The sequence below is a fragment of the Aphidius gifuensis genome, linkage group LG4, assembly GCF_014905175.1.
Source record: "Aphidius gifuensis isolate YNYX2018 linkage group LG4, ASM1490517v1, whole genome shotgun sequence".
In the NCBI taxonomy this organism is placed as follows: domain Eukaryota; kingdom Metazoa; phylum Arthropoda; class Insecta; order Hymenoptera; family Braconidae; genus Aphidius; species Aphidius gifuensis.
In genome coordinates, this window is record NC_057791.1 from 11,920,830 (window position 1) to 11,944,765 (window position 23,936).

At 30.8% G+C, this 23,936-nt stretch overlaps 1 protein-coding gene, 1 non-coding gene and 1 pseudogene across 3 annotated transcripts in view; 1 reads left to right on the forward strand and 2 right to left on the reverse strand.

Annotated features, from left to right (window-relative positions):
* The window catches only part of LOC122855078, a 193,571-nt pseudogene that overhangs the window by 112,444 nt on the left and 57,191 nt on the right, over positions 1–23,936 (forward strand).
* Positions 1–23,936, reverse strand: part of LOC122855075 (protein saal1) — a 67,390-nt gene that overhangs the window by 13,932 nt on the left and 29,522 nt on the right. The gene's annotated exons all lie outside the window — the stretch shown is intronic.
* Positions 831–903, reverse strand: Trnas-gga. The gene has a single exon. It is a non-coding gene; the product is annotated as a tRNA-Ser (tRNA).

Here is a 23,936-nt window from a genome sequence, read left to right on the forward strand (position 1 = left end):
GATAATACGTATTTTTCGTCAAACACTAGTTTTAACGTTTTTCAAATCAATACTAGTAAAATTCATTCACCTTAACTTTAATTATATAAATCTGAACATAATTTCGTGGACTTTGATGTTTTGTATAAAAAAAGTCACGAATCTAGACAATTAATATATTTATTCGTATAAACTCATTATTATATAACATGTGGCTTCTTTCGTGACATCAGTATGTATATGTAATAGGAGAATTGGCTTGATTGGTGACATAGAAAATGTTACCAAAAAAGCCACACCACTTACTGACTAGTGTCACCAAAGTAGACACATTATGCTTTATTGCCCGTATCTCTAGAAAAAATGAGTACATTTAATTTTTTTCGAAAAGACACTATTCATTGTGATGTCCTTCATTGATTTCAGAAAAAAAAAAAAGATGTCACCAAAGTAGCCATTCAACAAATATATATATATATATATATTATATATATATATACAGTGGTGGTTTCGGGGACATTTTTTTTTTTTGCGATTTTATTCAGTGATTGAACTTTGTACATCAATGTACATTCATGTATAAGATGATTTTATTGTATACACGAAAATCAAAAAATTTTCATCGATTGGTACTTTCGAGGACCATCGTTATCACACTGTTTCAACCCTTTACTTACCTTATTGATTCGAATCCTTTGTATTTTAGTATTGTGTTGGCATGAATTTAAAAGGTACAAAAAATAGAAGTAGTACATTATACATTTTTAATACATAAAATTTAAGATTTGACACAAGTCCTCAAAACAACCGATGCATGAAGAAAAAAACCAGAAACTTAGAAAAAATAACGAAGTTCCTCCGCCGGGAATCGAACCCGGGTCTTTTGCTTTCCGGGCAAACGCCTTGACCACTAGACCACAGGGCTTCTTATTTTTTCTAAGTTTCATCAAGTTAACTCCGACGTCCTTCTATGCGTCAATTCATTTTTTGTAATGGAGGTTTCGAGGACTTTTCTTTTTAAATTTCAATCATCTCTTTAATATAACCCAATGACTGTTTTGACGGTGACAATAGTCCTAATATCTATTGATTAATGATTATATTAAATAACAATCCATAAAATTTATCAGGACCATATGATAAGACTTCTTTGTTATCGTTTTAACTTGATGTCCCCAAAACCTCCGATAGATTTTTTTTAGAAACTATGTAATGGAGGTTTCAAGGACTTTCTTTTTAAAAATTCACTTATCTTTTTAATATAACTCGATGACTGTTTTGACGGTGGTAATAATCCTGATATCTATTGATTTATACTTAAATTGAATAACAATTCATAAAATTTATCAGGGATATATAATCAAACATAAAACAAAAATAAATTTTTGTACAAAAAGGAGAGTCAAGTATTCGAAATTGTTATTATTTTTTTTTTCAAACATACAAAAAAAGAGAATATCAAAAAAGTCAAGTACAAAAGTACTAATTTCTTTAAAAATCATTGACCCATATGAATGGTCTTAACTTTTGACAAAATTTTATACTTGACCCCGCCCGGTTCTTCTCAAATAAAATTTCGAGTCTTTCACACAAATGTAGACTCATCAATAAGAAGTGAAAAGTAGAAGCACTTCATCTGTATCAAATTGATTAATACTGTATATATAGAAATATTTCCACCAGGGATACCCGACTGTTGCATTTCATCATCAGACATCGTACCATATGGTAATTCCATATGTATATTCCATCAACTTCATACTGTACATATCTGTTGAAAATTAATTATTAAAATTCAGTATTACTACCAGGTACAAATGTTGTAATTTAATATGATTTCTTTTTTTGACAATAAACAAAAACCGATTATTTTGTGTAAAAGCTCCTGTTTTTATAAAAAACGTAATGAATGAATGAATCAATAATTTAAAGTTTATTTTCATACAATTCATTTTTTGTTTAATTAATATTTATAAGAATTATTCATTTATTCAAATATATAAATTTGAAAAAATCAAGAAAATATGAGTTCTATTGCACGTAGCTATTTTATCATTATTTTAAAGAAAAAAAAAACATAAAAAAAAAGATGCACATATGAAGATGAATTATTAAAGAAGTATAAATATAAATAGCAAAAGTCATTTTGAAAAAGAAAATTTCAGAAAGCTAAATGTCCACTTTAAATTAATATTGGCAGTGCAGCCAAAATATAAACACTAAAAAAAAGAGAGACATCTAGGAGAGAGAAAAAGAATAATTGTCAAGTTTTATACCAACTGAACGAAAGAAATCTGGTCGATTTGATAAAAACTGATAAAAACGCAAAGACCGTAAATATCAATTATGCTTTAAATATATATTACCGCAACGAAAAAATCTGATTTTTTTTTTTTAAAAAAGCTTGACATCGATCTATGGGATCATAACTAAACCTCAGCATCCTCATTCAACTCTATCATATTTTAATTAAATTTCTAAAAGATTAGAGACGGAAGGGGACAAAATAGTTGATGTATAATAAGGCACGGTAGTAGTTAACTCTCATTATCACACATATTCTCATCAACACAAATACATTTCTTTCGTATTTGGTAATTGTTGTTGTGATTCAATTTGTTGTTGTTTATCATCTTTAATGTTATTATCTTGATCACCATTTGTCATTTCAATAATTGACTTTTAGCACAATGAATATTAAAGCTGGTAAAAATTCATCAGCTGATGCTGGTCCACGAACTGATAATTGTAATAATTTGAATATATTATTACAACAATTAATAATTGATCATCTGTTGTCTGTGGACTCATGTAGATTCAATTGATGGATTAAATACCCAGTTAGATCAAATTGTCCATACAAATCTTTGGGTTTTAATTTGGAATGTTCTGGTGGTAAACTAGCAACACCAGTTATTGGTATACCAGCTGCAATATTACGTGGTATTTTTGTACAACAGAATGATAATGTCTTTGTAATGCAACAAGTTCCCATAATGATGTACAATATGCATCACAACATTCTGGTTCATCAAGTTCTGGTTGATAAAAACCATCAGCAGAATTAGCATCAGTATCAAAAAGTCCCTCAATTGATTTTGTTAGCATTATTATTTTAATAATACCAAGTAGCCTTAATGATCCATGATGTTGTAATTGCAATGACATTGGTGCAATTCTCTTGATAAATGCTATTAAACGATTTTGTTTTATTTATTTTCTACAATTAATCAACACTTGAATTAATATTTCAATGATAATATGACAATCTTGTTGATTTTCCCCAGCATTAATTGATAATAATAAATTTTTATACAAATGTACATAAAATCGGTATGAAACAATATTTAATGCTGGTCCTTGTCCAGACGATATTGTAAATACAGTTTGTATACAATGTAATTGTTCACGTAAACCTAAATTTTTTCTTCCATCAGTGTATTTATGATATTAGCTAAATCTTGATAAAATTTTAGGACCGTCCTCAAAACCACCTTTAACTGAGATGTTGTTTTGGGGACTGTCCTCAAAACCACCAAATGTCCTCGAAACCACAATTGTATATGTGAAGTAGTCTTCGAAACCACCACTGTATATATATTGTAACATAATTTATTATTTCGTGGGTTCTCGAAATAAATAACGATCAGAATGAGTTCTGATTATTATTTATTGCTATCGCTTGCGTTGTTAATAACTAATAGGAGTTAGTTATTAATAATTCCGAATCCGGGGTCAGAAGCTATGTACAGGATCAAGACTATTATATCGACATCAATGGGGCGCCTGTTCGATGTTTATAAGATGTCTTGATACACGAAACCTTATCGTGGCGATTTCCCCACTCCTCCATCGTCGCGATGAACTCACCGAAGGCTGTGTACAAAGCCGGATCGTACACCTATTCGTGTTCTGAATGCGTGCGGCGCATGTCCGAGGCGATAGGTAGGAGAGTGCTACTGAGTAGGGGGAAAGCTGACAGCAGCTGAGTACTCAACGTCGTCGTGAGACGACACAACTTGTCTGGCTCTCGAACTGATCACTACCTTCTCTTGACTGGCTCTCTTGGTTCACTACTGGTTCTCTTGACATCGTTCAGATCTCTCGTAAAGGCTCTCTAGGTATCAGACGTTAAGTCCTGGTGAATCTCTGCTTGAATTTCCAATGACGGACTAATACTAATGATCACGTGATATGGTTCTCTTATTATAATATTAATAATTATTATATTCTCGCTACATAATGTGTATGTGATGGTTAGACCATCATCACACATAAAGGTGTATGGGTGGGTTCACGAATGGATCGCTGTAAATAATAACAATAATAACAATATTGAGATATATTATTATCGCAATGGCAACGTATGTGTAAGACCTGGTCACGATGGACCACTGTATGGTTCCTTATACAAAATACATATCTCACGTGTAGACTATTTGCTCCCACACTTACGATACTTGTGACGTAGGTATTTTACTATAGTATAGTCGCAATGTAATATAGGCGTATGTAACACACTATACTTGGTTCACGATGGTTTCCTCAGGTTTGGTTGCATATTTCATAATCCAATCAGGTGGACCGCGCCCCGCTACCATTTCTAAGACTGAGTTAGGCTCCCGAATGAGTTCTCGTGACTCCCACGGTTGTTGGCTTCCGAGATAACCCACATGGCTCCCCCCGGTGATTTTGAGGAGGATGGTGAGAAATCCTCGTTGTTAACCTTGGCCGATAGTTCTCGCCGCGCAGGTCAGAAAATCGGTTACAATATATAGTTGTACATATATATAGTTACACAACTTTATATAATTTTATACAATTATATATGACTCTATATTTAGCAGTCTTTCTTTGTGGCTATATATTATTAAAACAGTAATTTATTTTTTGGGAAATTCAAGATTTATTGAATATATTATAATACAAAAAACAATGTTATATAATTTGTTCTTATCCAATATCAAACATGACATGTGTTAGTCCAAACATTTAAAGAGGACAATTTTTTTTTTTATATAAAATTATGTTTTAATTTATATTTTTTAATACGATAATTGTACTTTTAGTCAACATCTTTGGATAACTCTTAAAGATACCTAAGTTTAAATCTATCTTAAGTATACTTATATATATCTATATATATCTATCTAGTATCTTATGTATGACTAGATAAAGTTATAAGAATAGTTATAAAAGTAGATTATGTTTTAACTTCAGTAATTTTTATACTTCAAGATTTTTTGTCAATTTTTTTTTTTTTCTTACATTCAATTGACTTATTTTTTAATATGAGTACATTACAGTTGAGCTTGCCAATGTCAATTTCGGGGTTAAGACTCACAAATTTAATTATGAAGGCTCGTTCCTTTGACCACAATGATGAGTGGTGTTTTATTATGAAATGTTTTAGTACAAAAAATAATAATTTTTTCAAACATATAAAAATGAAAGTGACAGTCGATCATATTGTTTCTATTCCAGAAGAAACTGAACTCTTGTTAATCCGATCAAATATGAATCGTAAAATTTCTCTTGTTATTCGTATCAGAAACTATATGTATTGTAACCGATTTTCTGACCTGCGCAGCGAGAACTATCGGCCAAGGTTAACAACGAGGATTTCTCACCATCCTCTTCAAAATCACCGGGGGGGAGCCATGTTGGTTATCTGGAAGCCAACGACCATAGGAGTAACGAGAACAAGATACGGAAACCTAACTCGGTCTTAGAAATGGTAGAGGGGCGCGGTCCACCTGATCGGACTATGTTATACGTAACCAAACCTGAGGAAACTATCGTGAACCAAGTATAGTGTGTTACATACGCCTATATTACATTGTGACTATACTATAGTAAAATACCTACGTCACAAGTATCGTAAGTGTGGGAGCAAATAGTCTACTCATGAGATATGTATTTTGTATCGGGAACCATACAGCGATCCATCCGTGACCAGGTCTCATACATACGTTGCCATTGCAATAATAATATATCTCAATATTATTATTATTGTTATTATTTACAGCGATCCATTCGTGAACTCACACATACACATTTATGTGTGATGATGGTCTAACCATCACATACACATTATGTAGCGAGAATATAATAATAATTATTATTATAATAAGAGAACCATATAACGTGATCATTAGTATTAGTCCGTCATTGGAAATTTGAACAGAGTTTCACCAGGACTTAACTTCTGATACCTAGAGTGCCTTTACGAGAATTCAAACGATGTCGAGAGAACCAGTAGTACACCAAGAGAGCCAGTCACGAGAAGGTAGTGATCAGTTCGAGAGCCAGACAAGTTGTGTCGTTTCACAACGGCGTTGAGTGCTCAGCTGCTGCGAGCTTTAACCCCACTCACGTAGCACTCTCCTACCTACCGCCCCCGGACATGCGCAGCACGCTTTTCTAGCCCGCAGTTCGATAGGTTTACAATCAGGCTGTGTACGCAGCCTTCGGTGAGTTCGTCTCTTCGACGGAGGAGTAGAAGTCATCGCCAAGAGGTTTACGTTCCAAGACACGTTATAAACATGGAATAGGCGCCCCATCCGACGTCATGTATAACTGACTTGGGGCTGTACCCAAATTCAGTCCCGTGGCACCCCATAGTGCCCCCCGTGGCAGCTCATTGCGGATTATGGCCATCATGACCATCCGTAGTAATTTTTTTTTTTGACTCATTTCGTCTATTTTTGCCAAGTTCAAAATAAGGGACTTAGTTTTTTTTTTATAAAATTTAATTATATAATAAAATTGAGCTAAGTCAAAAATTTCACTGGTAAAACAATGTAAATATTGATTGTTTGACTACAATTACAGCTAAGTAAAAAATATAGCTAAGGGAAAAATTAAGCTGGTAAAATTATGTAGATATTGTTTTTGGCTATAATTGAAGCTAAGTAAAATATCTAGCCCAAAATCTAGCTAAAGAAAAGATGTAGCTAATGAAAAAATTAAGCTGGTAAAATTATGCAGATATTGTGTGTTTGGCTATAATTAAAACTAAGTAAAAAATCCAGCTAAGGGAAAAATTAAGATGGTAAAATAATGTAGATATTGATTGTGTGGCTACAATTACAGCTGAGTAAAATAATGTAGATATCTAAGTTTTTTTGTTTTTAAGGGACTTAAGTTTTTTTTGTAAAATTTAATTTTTTTTTTCTGAGTCCATTATTTCGAACTTGGCAAAACTAGACGAATCTAGTCAAAAAATAAAAATGACTACGGATGGTTATGGAAACCAGAATGGATGATAAGTCACGTCCCTCACCATGGGAGTGCCACGGGACTGAATTTGGATATTGCCTGACTTGGCCCTCCACAGAGCTCCAACAGTGATCCACAGTGATCGGAATTATTAATAACGAACTCCTATTAGTTATTAACAACGCAGCGTTAACGAATAACTAATTAAAACTCATCCTGATGATTATTTATTCCGAGAACCCACGAAATAATAAATTTCGTTGCAGTATACAATCACATGTTTTGGTAAAAAATTTATAAAGAGTGTCTGATGATGGATTGTTAAATGAAATAAAATTTTTGTCTATAAACATCTTGATACCCTTCTTGAATGTACAAAATGGTAGAAAAAACTTTTACAGCTCTCGAAAAAAACCAAATATGTTTGTATAAACTTGTTTACAATTATATATTTTTAGTTATAGTTGTGTATAATTATATATAATCATATACAAAGTAAATGGAATAAAATTTAGTTTAGTTATATATTTATATTTAATTATATATAACTATATATAAAAGGATATAATTATATATACTTATTTATAAATATATATAAGTTTATACAATGTTCAAAAAATTTGTCTTGAAATTGTACATACGTGTTATAGATTATTATACATAATCATACATAAATATATACAATTATATATAATTATATATTATTGTATATAAACCTTTTTCCGGGTATTCACATACTATCAATTATTAACAGCAGCCCATGCATAGTGTGACTTTAAAGGGACGTAGGCAAATTCAGATTGAACCTCCTGCCCCCCCCCCTCCCGTGGCGAGTTTTGGCTAGTTTTGCCAAGTCAAATAAAAGTAAAATAAGGGACTTAGAATTTTTTTTCTAATTTTTCTTTAAGTTTGATTCTTATAATTAATTTTAGATATTTTCCTTATTCACAATTTACCCAAGAATTTGGATAGTAAAATGAGCTAGATATTGATTGTTTGGCTACAATTACAGCTATCCTATATAAAAAAGAACAAGGTACTAATAGCTAACTTCATGTGTCGCACCTTTATTCGTGATTCTATTGGCTGACGCTGTCGACACATTCATTTTCATTAGCTCACACACACATACACGTTATACGTTCGATACATTCAATAAATCGATATATTTAAAATAGTGGTTAAGTTAATTTAATATGCAATTTAAGGGCTATGAATACTATTGAGTAAACTGTAAACAAAATAATAGACAAATACCTTGCCTCATTGTCATAGATGCAGTAATGTCAAATATATTTTATTTATTTATGAAATATTTTCAATAAAAGTGCCATTGGAGTATATTATTAAATAACATTAACCAGATGCAACAATTAAATCAACGTCAAGTGTCATTGTTATTGTGTCGTCGTATTCGCGGTGTTAACATGTTGTTCCAACTATTAATACATCAACAACAGCATATACAACATTAAAATGGTCAAAACTTAATTGAAAATATTATTAAATCAAACACATTTGATAAATAATTTAGTGAACTTAAAGCAACGTTTAGTAGATCAGTAATGCCATCAGTTGATAAAAAATTAAGATAGGTTATAATTTGTCGAAAAACATAAATGAGAAAGTAATAAATATTTACACACATACATTGAGTAAAATCGAGCCAAAATAATGGTCAAATTGTATTGACTAATTTGATAATCATTGAATAACACCATCAGCACCAATAATACAATTGGAACAAAAAAAGATTGGCATTCACAAAGGTGCGTGAACCTGGCCTGCATAAGTTCTAGAAAAATTATCTAGGATACTCATTAGAAGCGTCTTAATTTGTACTAATTTGTACCGCCATTGATTTAATTTGTACCTCAAAATTAAAGGGTAAAGAAAGGGTTAAAAATCGACTTTTTTTCTAGATGACTTGAGGGGGAAAAAAAAATTGCTACAGACGCAGAATAATTTGTACTAATTTGTACCACCAAGCCCGGAACTCCAAAATGTCAATTTACAATACTTTATTATTATTATTGAGGTACAAATTCTAATTTTATCGGTACAAATTAGCTTACATTGTTTTCTTTAAAATAAAAAAAAATTATTTAAAAATATCGATTTTTAAAGACACCATGTATTTGTTAATAAAAATGTTTAACTAACAATTGCATGGCACCTTCAAAAATCAATATTTTTAAATAATTTTTTTTTGTTTTAAAGAGCAGAACGTGAGCTAATTTGTACCGATTAAAACGGGATTGTACCCCAATAATTGAAGCAAATATGCAATTGTTAATTATCATTTTGGAGTAAATAATTTTTTTTTGTTGTTATTTTTGAGGTACAAATTCCGGGCTTGGTGCTACAAATTAGTACAAATTATTCTGCGTATGTAGCAATTTTTTTTTCGCCCTCAAGTCATCTAGAAAAAAAGTCCATTTTTAACCCTTTCTCCACCCTTTAATTTTGAGGTACAAATTAAATCAATGGCGGTACAAATTAGTACAAATTAAGACGCTTCTAATGAGTATCCTAGATAATTTTTCTAGAACTTATGCAGGCCAGGTTCACGCACCTCATTCACATAATAGTTTTTTTTAAAAAACGAATAATAGAAAGTCAAGGGTTGAGTGCCCGAAGGGCGCGATCTACATGTCATTTTCTGATTTTCCTTTAACATCACATGTTGATCAACATTACAATAATTAAAATTATCTATTGAAATAGAACTTTATAGATATTAATGATTTAAGTGAAAGATAAAAAACTCACTCATTCGGAATTAATATTAATGAAATTGATATAAAATATTTGCACTGAATATCGGAATATTCATCATATTTCTTTTTGTTTATTTATTTTTATATATATGTACAGTTAAATGAAAAAGGCCATTGATACAATAACAAACTTAAAGTATATAAGTGCATATCCAATTATTATATGTATACAAAAAAACATACGAAAAAACGTAACTATTCCCAAACATATGACATCGACATTCAAGAAACGACCGCGCAAGCGAGCGCTCAGTCTCGTAAGTAAAAAATCTAGCTAAGTAGAAAATTAAGCTGGTAAAATTATGTAGATATTTTGTGTTTGGCTATAATTAAAGCTAAGTAAAAGATGTAGCTAAGTAAAAAATCTAGCTAAGGAAAAGATGCAACTGAAGGAAAAACTGAGCTGGTGAAATTATGTAGATATTGTGAGTTTGGCTATAATTAAAGCTAAGTAAAAAATGTAGCTAAGTAAAAAATCTAGCTAAGAAAAAGATGTGGCTAAAGAAAAATTTAAGCTGGTAAAATTATGTAGATATTGTGTGTTTGGCTATGATTAAAGCTACGTAAAAAATCTCGCTGGGTAAAGAATCTAGCTAAGGAAAAGATGTAGCTGAGGGAAAAATTAAGCTGGTAAAATTATGTAGATATTGTGTGTTTGGCTATAATTGAAGCTTAGTAAAAAATCTAGCTAAGGAAAAGATGTAGCTAAGGAAAAAATGTAGCTAAGTCAAAAATCTAGCTTATTATTAATGAAAAAGTAAAAATTATTCTAAGTCCCTTTTTTTACTTTTATTTGACTTGGCAAAACTAGCCAAAACTAGAAAGTTAGAACTTAATCTACCTGAGAACAGTAGAATAGGATAAACTGAGATCAGCCGTGACCCTCACCACTGGGTGCCAAGAATCTGAATTTACCGTTTCCCGATTCCCTCTAGACTAATTTGTTAGGCACTCTGTCATATGTATAAATTGTTATATAGTCACATACAATGAAATATAAATATTATTTCTATTATAAGACAATATTAAATACATAATCAATTAAACTAATATTACAATAAATTATTACCACTTCTTATAATACTTACAATCAATGTTGAGTTTGTTGTCACTATGTCTTTTTTCGGATGTGTACACATTCCCAGGTAGGATCCCACAAGGGTGAACGGCCGTGCCAGGCTTGTTACAAGCTTGTGTTTCCTAGCCTTGGTGGACTAGAATGTGCCTAGCTTGGCACAGAGAATTTTTCCAGTCATTGCACAAGACTTGTTAATCTAGGCTTGTACTAAGCCTGTGTCGATTGTTATTTCCAAGCCTCACACAAGGTTAAAAATTCCAAGCTCGTGTCAAGCTTGTATTTACAGTCAAGACTTGTTATTCCAGGCTTGTACCAAGCCTGTGACGATCGTTAATTCCAAGCCTCACACAAGGTTAAAAATTCCAAGCTCGTATCAAGCCTGTATTTACAGTCATTGCACAAGACTTGCTAGTCCAGGCTTGTACCAAGCCTGTGTCAGTCGGTAATTCCAAGCCTTAAACAAGGTTGAAATTTCCAAGATTGTGTCAAGCCTGTATTTACAGTCACTGCACAAGACTTGTTAGTCCAGGCTTGTAACAAGCATGTGTCAATCGTTAATTCCAAGCCTCACACAAGGTTAAAAATTCCAAGCTCGTGTCAAGCCTGTATTTACAGTCATTGCACAAGACTTGTTAGTCCAGGCTTGTACCAAGCTTGTGACAATCGTTAGTTCCAAGCCTCACACAAGATTAAAAATTTCAAGGTTGTGTCAAGCCTGTTTTTCCAGTCACTCGACAAGCCTTGTTAATCCAGGCTCGACACAAGACTGTCTCTTTGATTTTTCCCGCCCTCACTCGAGCCTCGTAATACAGCCTTGTTTCAAGCTGGTGCCCATTGTTTCACCAAGCCCGACACGAGACTTGACTTATGCATATATTTAACTCAAAATTCGGCTCCTAGCCTCCGTAAAAAAAATATTATAGTAATTAGATATATAAATTTAATATAAATTTCAAATAAAAATTATCAGGCTTTGACTATTGTGTGAGGCATTCGCGAGGACTGTGTGTTTAGTCTCAATAGAATTTATTTATATAAAAAATTTTGACGACCACTTTTATCAATACCCCGATTGTCGACATGATAGTGCATTGGACTTCCACGTGAGAGGCCCCGGATCGATCCCGCGTCGCGTCCCTAGTTTTTCGTTTAATTATTATCGTTTAATAGAATTGTCTGAATTAAAAAATAACAATGTCGGAATTATTAAATTAACAATAATAATAGATTAACCATAATTATTTATTTATATTTTTTTTTAAATTGTTTTTGGAAGCTTGAGTCAAGCCCGAGGCACAAGCCTTGGCACAAGGCTGGAATACGAGTCTTGACACGAGGCTGGGACACGAGCCTTGGCACAAGGCTTGTCATCAAGCTTGTAACATAGGCACATTTCCAATCACTTAACAACCTTGGCACAAGCTTGTAGCACAAGCTAGACACAACCATGTGAGCCTTGTGCACAAGCTTGTGCCAGGCCTGGCACAATTGTTTACTCCTACCTGGGTTAGATCATCATATTCTTTGAATGAAACATACGTCGCTCAAATTTTGTTTGGATGTTCCAACGATTAAGTATCAAGACAAAAATATTGATAAAATATATGTTTTTTTAAACAGTAAAAGTTGCGATTTATTTTTTCGCTTTATTTGTTTAAAATGCAACCCATTATCGTATTATCTGTACGAAATTTAATTTTACTTAATGTCGAAAGTGGACAAATTTCAACAAATATTGATGAAATATGATTAAGCAAATTTTGAAAAAATCGGTTTAAAAAATATTCGTCAAATTTGAAGAAATATTAATAAAATCTGAGAGAAAAAATTTGTTATTTTGTAAAAATTTGACAAATATTGGCAAAATTAGACAATAGTATATTTCGTTACAAGTGCCCACTCAGAGAGTGTGCTTTCAACGAATTTGGAGGGGCAAGCACGAGCCTTGGCAAGTGTTTCCCCTCCAAATGAGTTGTGAGCGGGCTCTCTGATTGGGCACATGTAACGAACTGTATTTTATGTTACTAGGGACAGTGGTAATAAAAAAAACGCACTACCCCTCCGACGCTTTGGAAATTCACACATTATTCCCACTGCCCTTGTGACATAAAACAAATTTCAAAAATTTTCGACAATTTTTGTCATATTTTAACAAATTTTTTTTACCTCGGTTGTCTACTCTACATTATATACATACTGTTTTTGGCGTTTCTAGGCCTCCTTTCAACAGTGACTGTTGGGGTCTCTCCGCATTTAGATGGTCAGACAGCAGACTATAGACCTTTGTAGTCCACTCAAGCCATATGCTTGGGCCCTATTTTTGACAATATGGATGAAAAAAATCGTACTGACTAATTTGAGGGTGAGGAATTTTTGTAATTAAAAGTGGCTTAAAATTTTTTTACAGATAAAAAAAAAATAAAAAGGGTTGAAATATATGGTTGGCGGGGAAATTGTTAGCTTTTCTCCATCATCAGGTACCTCACGTCGTTCTGGGCGAATTTGAAATAAAATAATATTTTAAAATAAAATAATATTTTAAAATAAAATAAAATAGAATTTCGGCCGTGCATGAGGTACGAATGATGGGAGAAAGAGAATAAGCGTCCCTTTTCACTGATCGACCAGAGGCATTTTTATTAATATTTTTAATCGCGATTTCCCGCTTAACCCTTCGAAATACGCGAAAAACCCCCGATACCTAAATCATAGCTAATTTTTTTCTCTACAACTTTCATCAAAACTATTTTTTTCTAAACCCCGTACTTTCCGCGATATTCTCAAAAAACCTCTATTTTCAACCCTTTTTATTTTTTTTTTATCTCTAAAAAAATTTTAAGCCACTTTTAATTACCACCCTCAAATTCCTCACCCTCAAATTAGTCAGTACGATTTTTTTCATCCATATTGTCAAAAATAGGGCCTAAGCATATGGCTTGAGTGGACTATTGAGGCCAGTTCTAAGCTTAGAGCATAAATGCGAAGAATAGTAAGAATATTCACACAATGTGGCACCCAGCGTTAGATTTACAACCACACATACTCAATACTCAATTACTCAGGTCGATTGGAAAACGAGGACGAGGATTTTCTGTCTTCTCTCATTAGTATTGTAGCCTGAGGCCCAATTCCAAGAATTTAAAAAAAAAATAAAATATGATAATATTTTAAATTAAAAATTTGCTATTAACATTTAAATTGTTTACAAAAATTTTTGTTAATAACTAGGAATATCAAAAAAAAAAATAAAAAATTTTCATGTAAAATAAAGATCCTCTAATTTATAAGTAAATCTTCTATTAATATAAATAAATAAATTAGATGAAAATTCTTAAAACAAAATAAATTATACAATTCTAATACGTTAAAAAATCCTAAACTAAATTTTATTACAAATAAATTGTTGATTTAGGAATTGAATATTTTATGGTGATGAATAAGTTCTGCCGTCTGATTGATCAACAAGTTTTCGTACGAATTTCGTCAACAAAGAAATAACAATTTGTAGTTATATCGAATACATTGATTGATTAAAAATTTTGCTATAAAATGCGTACGAAATATGTACGAATCGCTATTTTCCTGCTATAGAAATGTGTACGAAATGAGTACGAAATGCGTACGAAAGCTTGTTTAATAATCAAACGCCAGAACTAATTTATAACCTCAAAATATTCAAGTCTAGTTTAGGATTTTTTAACGTGTTAGAATTGTATAGTTTATTTCGTTTCAAGTCATAAAATCATCCGAAAAATTTAATTCAGGTATTAGACAACAACGCTTTATGAGTAGATTTGAGAGCTCTTGTTTTTTTTTATTCATTGTTATATATAATGTAACAAATCGCTATTTTAAGATCTCCATCAAACTTAAGAGCAGAATTGGATGCTGTTAAACCAAATTCAATTTTATTTTTACTTTTGGGCCTTGTTTGATTTTTTATCTATATTTTCAAGCTGAGCCCAAATCCGAAAATTGACCGATTAATTTGACTAAGGTTTCAATTGATAACGTTTCATGAGTGCAGTTAGTCATTTTTTAATAAATTTTTCAATAAATACAATGAATAAAGAGAAAAAAAATAACAAAGTTTCTTTTTTAAAGATTTAATGAAAATTTGCCCATATGAACCGAATTAAATAACAAAGAATGTGAGATTGTCTTGTTCAATTCAACTTCGTCCTCGATATTTATGCCCGTTTCTATATCTACACTGGTTCCAACCTCGGAGTGTCGAATAAATAAAAAATAATACAATAATAAAATAATATAATGAATAAAGTAAATTTTTGTAAAGCCCAAAAACTTCTGATTAAACTTTTGAGAGCCACACTCTCTTCTAACAAATCATTATAAAAGCCATCCTTCATGGCTTTTTTTTTTAATAGAACATACCGGGCACTACTCATTATTATAAACAGTAATTGACAGCTAATTAACGCAAATTCAAAGCATTTTATGAAGACAGTGTGGCTTTTGGAATTTGAAAAACGAACAATCTATAGGACTAGATTGAAATTTTAGTTGATTTTGTTATAAGTTATACGATTTCTAAAAAATCTGTAATTTGTTATATTTGTGAATTAACAAAGAATTGTAAATAGTATTCGATCGATCTCTGAATTTAATTAGTTTTTTTTTAATGATCCTATATAAAAAGATCAGTGTATGGACTGTTTCTATTTTATTTGCAATTGTTTAAAAAAAATGAAAAAGTTTTTTCTGTAAATTTACTATCTTGAGGGAAGAAAAAAATGTATCTATTATTTTTATAATTTAAGGTAATATCAAAAGAACTTGTGCACTTATAATTTTCATTTTCTACTGTCTGTAACGCTTTTTTTTATGATTTCGAAAATTGATATTGCCTCTCGGCCGTTAGACGATAATTTTTTGCATTTTCAAGCGCTACACATTTTCTATCTTAGAACCTCATTTGTTTGCTGATTTGTATATTCACTAAATAAGTCGACGAAACAGCTTTGGATTGTAATTCAAGTTGTTGAAATTGATTAAATCACCTGAGCACTCTGCATCGACGAAAAAACAATGTCTATTATATAAAATGACTTTTTTAGACTATCGTAGAATGTATTGATGAATACAAATTTGTCGTTAATCGTTCTATCACTTGATTTAAGCAGAAACGGGTAGGCGTCAACTTTTTCTATGACGACACTTCGTCATAACAATACTAGAATGCTATGTCAACTGACCCGTCAAACGCATAGTATCAATAAACGATATTTGTTTATCTTATCTAATGTCCTTGTGGTGCTAACATATACATCGCACAGAAAATAAACTTCTTTGGTTTACGCTGTTTTTTTTTGTATTTAGCAAAGTACTTGAACAGTGAATTGGGCGTCAAGACTACTTTTTTGATGTGTAAACATCTTTAGGCGCGGGTGCCAGTAAGAGTGAAATGAAAAAACCAAAAAAAGAGCGTCATATCCTGTGACGGATGTTAGCCTGACTCCATTACTATAATAAGCGCAATGGTAGATTATGTATAGTATAATAGGTTATCCAGCGGTCGGTAACTGTTACCATGAGGCAATTTTGAATATTAATGAATTAGGAGATATCTGACATATGTCATTTATAAGTGAAAAAAATATATATTCAATGAAAATACAAAATCAATTTATTTTATATTTGGAAAAAATCTCAAGTAAATTTAAATATATATCTATTTGGACAGACATAATCAAAATTGTTTTAAAATTTACTTTTCGTTTTTTTTTTGTAAATTTTTAAACATATAACATTTTGTTTTTTGTTTCAAATCAACTATAAAACACATACTTTTTACCTTAAAAAATCTAAAAATGACATTGTATACAAAGTCTAACAGGTATAACTGAAATTTATTTACAATTTACTTTTTTTTGTAAATAGACAATGAAATTTTTTTTTTTTTTTCATAAACATTAGTCAGTTGAACGTTTCAGCTGCATATATTACTTTTTATCGATATTTTATCGATATTTTTTTAAAAATGTATACAATTTTTTTTTTTCAAAAAAAAGTCGAAATTTTTGTTTTTTTTTAAAGAAAAACTGCTAATTATTGATTGTCGCGTATTGTTAAGCACGAATATATATTTTTTTTTCGAAAATAATGAATATATCCAAGTTTATTTTACTTGGTCGCTAGGTTTTTTACTTAGCTATATTTTTAACTTAGCTATATTTTTTACTTAGCTACTTATATATTTTTTACTTAGCTATATTTTTAACTTAGCAATTTTTTTACTTAGCTATATTTATAGCCAAACACACAATATCTACATAATTTTATCAGCTATATCTTTTACTTAGCTTTATTTTTTACTTAGCTATTTTTTTTACTTAGCTATATATTTATAGCCAAACACACAATATCTACATAATTTTACCAGCTATATTTTTGACTTAGCTATATTTTTTACTTAGCTATATATTTTACTTAGCTATATTTTTAACTTAGCAATATTTTTTACTTAGCTATATTTATAGCCAAACACACAATACCTACATAATTTTACCAGCTATATCTTTTACTTAGCTATATTTTTTACTTAGCTATTTTTTTTACTTAGCTATATATTTATAGCCAAACACACAATATCTACATAATTTTACCAGCTATATTTTTAACTTAGCTATATTTTTTACTTAGCTATTTTTTTTACTTAGCTTTATTTTTTAATCAGCTATATTTTTTACTTAGCTATATTTTTTACTTAGCTATATTTTTTTACTTAGCTCCATTATATTATCAATTATGAAACAATTATTACTAACATTAGAAAGATATCGATAAATCGAAATTTTAAAAAATATTATAACTCGAAAACTATTCGGATATCGAAATTTTTTTAAAAACATTTTCTTCTCCCTGACGATCTCTATTGATTGCCATTATTAAATTTGAGAATTAATCGTTATTTCAATAACTATACGACATACAACCGATAAATAGCCGTTTTTTTCATATTTCAACTCCATTTTTAACCACTTTGCGCATTCGTAGGAATTTTTCGTAGAAACACGCCGAAGATGTTTACACATAATAAACCCGCGAGTCTAGATGGCTCACAAAATTTTTTTTTTTATTTGTTCCGATACTATTCACATACAATGTAGACAATTAGAACACTGAACTATACAGGCTAGGTAAAAAATACCAACGTCGTTTATTAACATGTAACAGTAGTTCTGTAACCGGCAGCAAAAGTTCGAATGTGACTCAAGTGCTCTGATGATAAATAACATTCGTAGGACAAGCCGTATGGTAAAGTAAAATTTTCTATTGCACTTTGGTGAAATTTTTGGCGCTGTCCGGTTGAATTGTGATGAACACATGATGATTTGTAAAATCTAGACACAACCGTTATTAATTAGTGAATATATGGCTTATTATTTCTGGATACATCTGTTGATATTTGTTAATACTTTAATTAAAATCCCTGGCTTTATTGGAGATATATTTTGAAAATTGAAAAAAACACGAGTTATTATTATTATTTTTAACGTGCCTCATATAATAATAATAATTCGTGTTTTTTTCAATTTTCAAAAATTAAAATATTATTACCTCCGTCGGTTACCAATGAATTTGGTAGGGATTTTAAAATTAAATTAATATAATAAAATTAAAAGTATTAAACAAAAAATTAAGTAATTATGAGCTGTCTGAATTATCGGATTTTCACCTGGCTTACCTGTGGATAGTTACCAATCAGGACGGTAGGGAGTAGGTGCAACGTGTTTTGGAACTCAAGAACTACCACTGAACAAATATTTGACCATTTAGGTTGTGTCTAGTTTTTTTAGCCATCAGCTTATGAACATAATTTTTCATATATTTGTTTTCATTGTAGGTAGATGTATAGACGAATTTATTGATGTTTATAATTAACCAGGTCATTTTGATTAGATTACCTTTCGAATTATGAATGAAAGATCAATTATATATAACTATTGATAATAGCTGCTGTCAATGACACAGAAGGTCAACGACAATTTTTTTTCAATTTTCAAAAACTAATGTCATCAATTTTATGACCGAATGTATCATTATTTTTTAAGTGAAACTTCTTTACGGAGGGTAGCGACAAAATTCGAGGCCCCACTAGCGTCACACTCTCTGTTATACGCTCTACCCTTGGTCACACTCTCGGTCACACTCCCGGTCACAAGCGGATAAAAAGGGGTGAATTACATAGAGAGAGTAAGGAAACTGGCAAGCATACAACATGTACTACATATATAATAATTATCAATATTTATATATGAATCCCAGGTAGGAATTCTCGGGCTTGACGACCGTGTCAGGCTTGTGCAAGGGCTGTGTATCAAGCCTGGGTAGCCAAGGCTTGTCTCAGGCCTGGGCCCGTTGATTTTACCCGGCTTTACACGAGCCTTGGTAACTCAGTCTTGTGTCAAGCCTGTATTTTTTGCTTTTACCCGGCCTCACACGAGCCTTGGCTGCACAGGCTTGAAACAAGCTTGTCCCCGTTGATTTTACCCGGTCTCACACGGGCCTTGGTAACTCAGTCTTGTGTTTCTTTATTTTATCCGGTCTTACACGAGCCTTGAAACACAGCCTTGTGTCAAGCTGGTGCCCATCGTTTCACCAAGCCTCACACGAGACTTGACTTGTGCATATATTTAATAAAAAAAAAAAAAAAATAGTAATTAGTTGTATAAATGTTATATAAATTTTAAAGAGAAATTATCAGGCTTTGACTATTGTGTCAGGCTTTTGCGAGGACTGTGTATTGAGTCTCAGTAAAGTTTATTCATATAAAAAAGTTTCACTACATCTTACATCAATACCCCGACGGTTGACTTGATAGCGCGTTCGACTTCTACGTGAGAGACCCCGGATCGATCCCACGTTACCTCCATTTGTTTTCGTTTAATTAATGTCGTTTATTCAAATTGTTTAAGTGAAAAAAATTATGTTATAAACATAAACTAATAATAATAGTTTATTTATATTATTTTTTAGTTTATTTTGCAAGCCTGTGTCAAGCCTGAGACACAAGCTTGTGCCAGGCTTGGAAAACAAGCCTGGAATACAAGCCTGACACTGGCAAAAACTTAGTGAACATTCCAGGGCTCACCCAGGCTTGACACAAGCTGGGTAGTGAAGCTTGACACGAGCCTCAGAGCCCGACAAACAGGCTTGTCCCAGGCTTGTCCCCGTCGTCACTTCCTACCTGGGATATGTTATTGTCAATATTATTATTAATATTATTAATATCACTGTTATTATTATAAATCAATAATATTATTGTTATTATTATTAATATGGTTGATACTTTTTTATACTACTTTTACTTTGATATTTTTGAAATCATCGTTATTTTATTTATACTATGGTTATATATGAATAACATTATTATAAATAATAATTCTAATAATATTATGATTAACAATAATATCAATATAATATTAGTAATAATAACAATGGTACCAATTACATCGTTGCATTGAAGGATGAAAGGCGTAAGTGCCAAAAACGTCAATTTTAAAGGAAAAAGGGCGTAAGTGGAAATTTATAAATTTTCGGGTTTTTTATCTAATTTTAATACTTGAAAAAAAAAAAAGGATAAAAGGCGTATGTCCAAGGATTTACGCATTTTTTCCGTTATCAAAATAATTTTTGATAAAAGATGAAGGGCGTATTTCAAATTGTATTTGAAATTCATTTAGTGGCAGGATTTTTCAAATTATTGATTGTTTACTGATAATTATGAATAATTTATTATTAATAAGAAAAACATAAAAATAATTACAAATCTTCATCTTTTATTAAAAATGATTTTGATAAAGGAAAAAAAGGCATAAGTCCTTAAACATACGCTCTTTATCCTTTATCAAAGGTTGTTACGCCCTTCTTCCTTTTTTTTGAGCCTTGAAATTAGATGCAAAGCCCGAAAATTTATAAATTTGCACTTACGCCCTTTTTCCATTAATGTGACGATAGTAATAATAAAATTTATAATAATAATATTCGAAATATAAATACTAATAATTATTATTAACTAATAATATTTATATTTGAATATTATTTTCAGTATTATTATTATTATTATTATTATTATTATTATTATTCAGCGAGATATTCAGCCTGACATGCAACTACTTCAAAAGAAGTTTCACTTCAACCGTGCGTACTCGCAACACGCTAATTTTTTTATTTTCCAAACAGATTTATTAATTTATTAAAATATTTTACGTATCGGCGTAAGCCTACTAATAAATATTGTTTGTTTATATGAATTCAGAAAGATAATCATATCTCCTGAAATAGTATAAATACAGAGCTTATAAAAGAATTGAATTAAACCTTATGAAAATCAGCACAACCGAGGCAATGAAAAAAATATTTAAATATTATATAAATTAACGATATAAAAAACAAAAAAATTATCGAAAAATTCAAAATGTAATATATTAAAAAAACTAAACAAATCATGAATGCAGTTTTTCCCAGGATATTTGGAATTGCAAAAACTATGGAATCGGGAAATTATTTTTCTTTTGCTATTGCACGGAGAGAAATCCGCGGCAAACAATGCTGTAGAGTATCAAACAAATTTTACTGTAGTCTACTGGAAATTGAGAAGTTGCGTGGAAAGGCCACCAGGATCGACTAGAATTTCTTACAACACTACAATAATTTTAATCAAAACAAAACAAAAAAACGTCACAAAAAATTAAATAAAACCTTATTGTTTAAACATCAAAATAAAAATGTAACGTGTTTATTAATTTTAAAAAAATAAACCATTTTATAATTTCCATGTGTTTCGCCGCATTTTTATTTAGATTCATGAATAAAATAAAAATAATAAACTTTTTTAGAAGAGGTTAGGAACACACTTGCTACTGGGCGGTCTATATTATTTTATTTATATAAAAAATTATTGCAGGCAAGCGGTTATTCTGGTAACTACACAACTTCTTTAGCTACCGTTTTAAATTATAAATATATATTACAGGCTTGCATGTAAATAATTTTTCGAATAAATTAAATAAAAAGAACAAGCAGCAGCTTATGAAAAGATGTTGCTAAGAAATTAATGCAAACAGAGAAATTTTCCTACCGTCTACATCTTTACCTCAGCTACATCTTTTACCTAACAACTCTTTGGACAAGTGTAACTATAAAAATAACGCTGTCCCCAGAATAATTTTTTGCCTGTAATTATTTTTTTAAATAAACGTAAAGATTACCGATTATTTTTTTCTGTGAATATCAAGAGACTCGAAAAAATCTCGCCTCAATTTTACTGAAGCGCGAGATTTTTAATTTCTGTCTTATCTCCTTAATTATCCTATTATAGAAAGGACACTTGACCGCATTTTATTCGTCATCTGATTGGTCAAAATTTGTTAGCATTCGTTTATAACTAATATTTTATTATTTTTTCTCTCATACTAACGCGTTAATACGTGTTGTTGTGTAGTTGCTACGTTCGTTTATTTTCGGCATCTAATTTATTTGAGTTGTGTCGTTCCTAAATCAAAAGTCATATTACAGCTTTTTATTAACGTGTTACTCAAGTGTTTTTTTAGAGGCGCGGCCTAAAATCTAAGCCCTATCTTTTTACATTGGAGAGAGTCAGGTATACCAAATTCGGAAAAAAATTTTTTTTAAATTTCAATCACATTTTTTCGGTCATTAATATAGATTTATTGAATAAATTTGTACGTTATATTAATTTTAATTGCTTCAAGAACCCATTAATATTTTTTAAATATTTTTTTTATCGTTATTTATAATTCTAAAAATTCGTAAAAATCGTGGCAACACCGCCCTGTTTTTAAAGTGTCATACTGAATGCGTGACAAAGATAGCGCATGTTAAACAGAGTAAGAAGATATAGTTGCTTATACTGAACTCCATAAACATATTGCATTTGAATTTACGCGCCTTCCGCCATTTTATCGACGTTGCCAAGTCTCAGAGATAATTTATGAAAATGACCAAAAAAACCATTTTTTCATGTTGTTTTTTTAATCGTATAAACAAAATATTTTAGGTCTGAGAATTATTAATTAACTAAAAAATTCGTCTTTTTTTCCTCTACAGACTGATAGTTTTTGGAGATTCTCAAACTTTTAGTTTTATATGAAAGTTAAAGTTGAACTCAAAAAAAAAAAATAATATCTCCCTATCCCACCGTGTTTAACCTCGAAAAAAAAGCAACTTTAATAATTTATTATAAATAAACAAAGTTACCTAAGACAAAAAAAAAAAGTGATGGAGAGATGTATTTTTTTTTGCATAGAATCGATTTTCATGAATTATATTAGTCTCTAACTATCTTGACTTTACTCGAGTAACACCTTAAGTTCTATATCAAGAGGCACGGTAGTGCCTCGCGTCGAGTATGAGAAAAAAAAAGTTGGAGAAACGAGATTAACTACCGTGCCTATATATTATCGGCATAGAGCTAACCCTAACCTTCCAATTCCTCGGGAATTCATTTCAAAATATGATTGATTAGATAAAAATATTTTGTCTTTTGATCATCCTATTAAATCAATATCAAGCTTTTTTAGAGGTATACTTTTTTTTTAAACTTAAAAATCAATTTCAGAAATTGCGTTTTTCTTGATATTTCCTTAAAAACTCAGGGCACTCTGACAAACATTAGAAACCAAAATTAAATCAAAGCGATATGGCTCCTAAGTCGAGATCAATTCGACAACATTATAAAAGAAAATTAAGCAAGAATAGTAGAATGGTGTGAAAGAACCTTTATATCAGTACAGTATTCAATATCGCATCGATGGTGTGCCCGCCATATGTTGTTGGGATTATTCCAGTATCAGAAATTGCGTTTTTCTTGAAATTTCTTTCAAAAGTTAGAG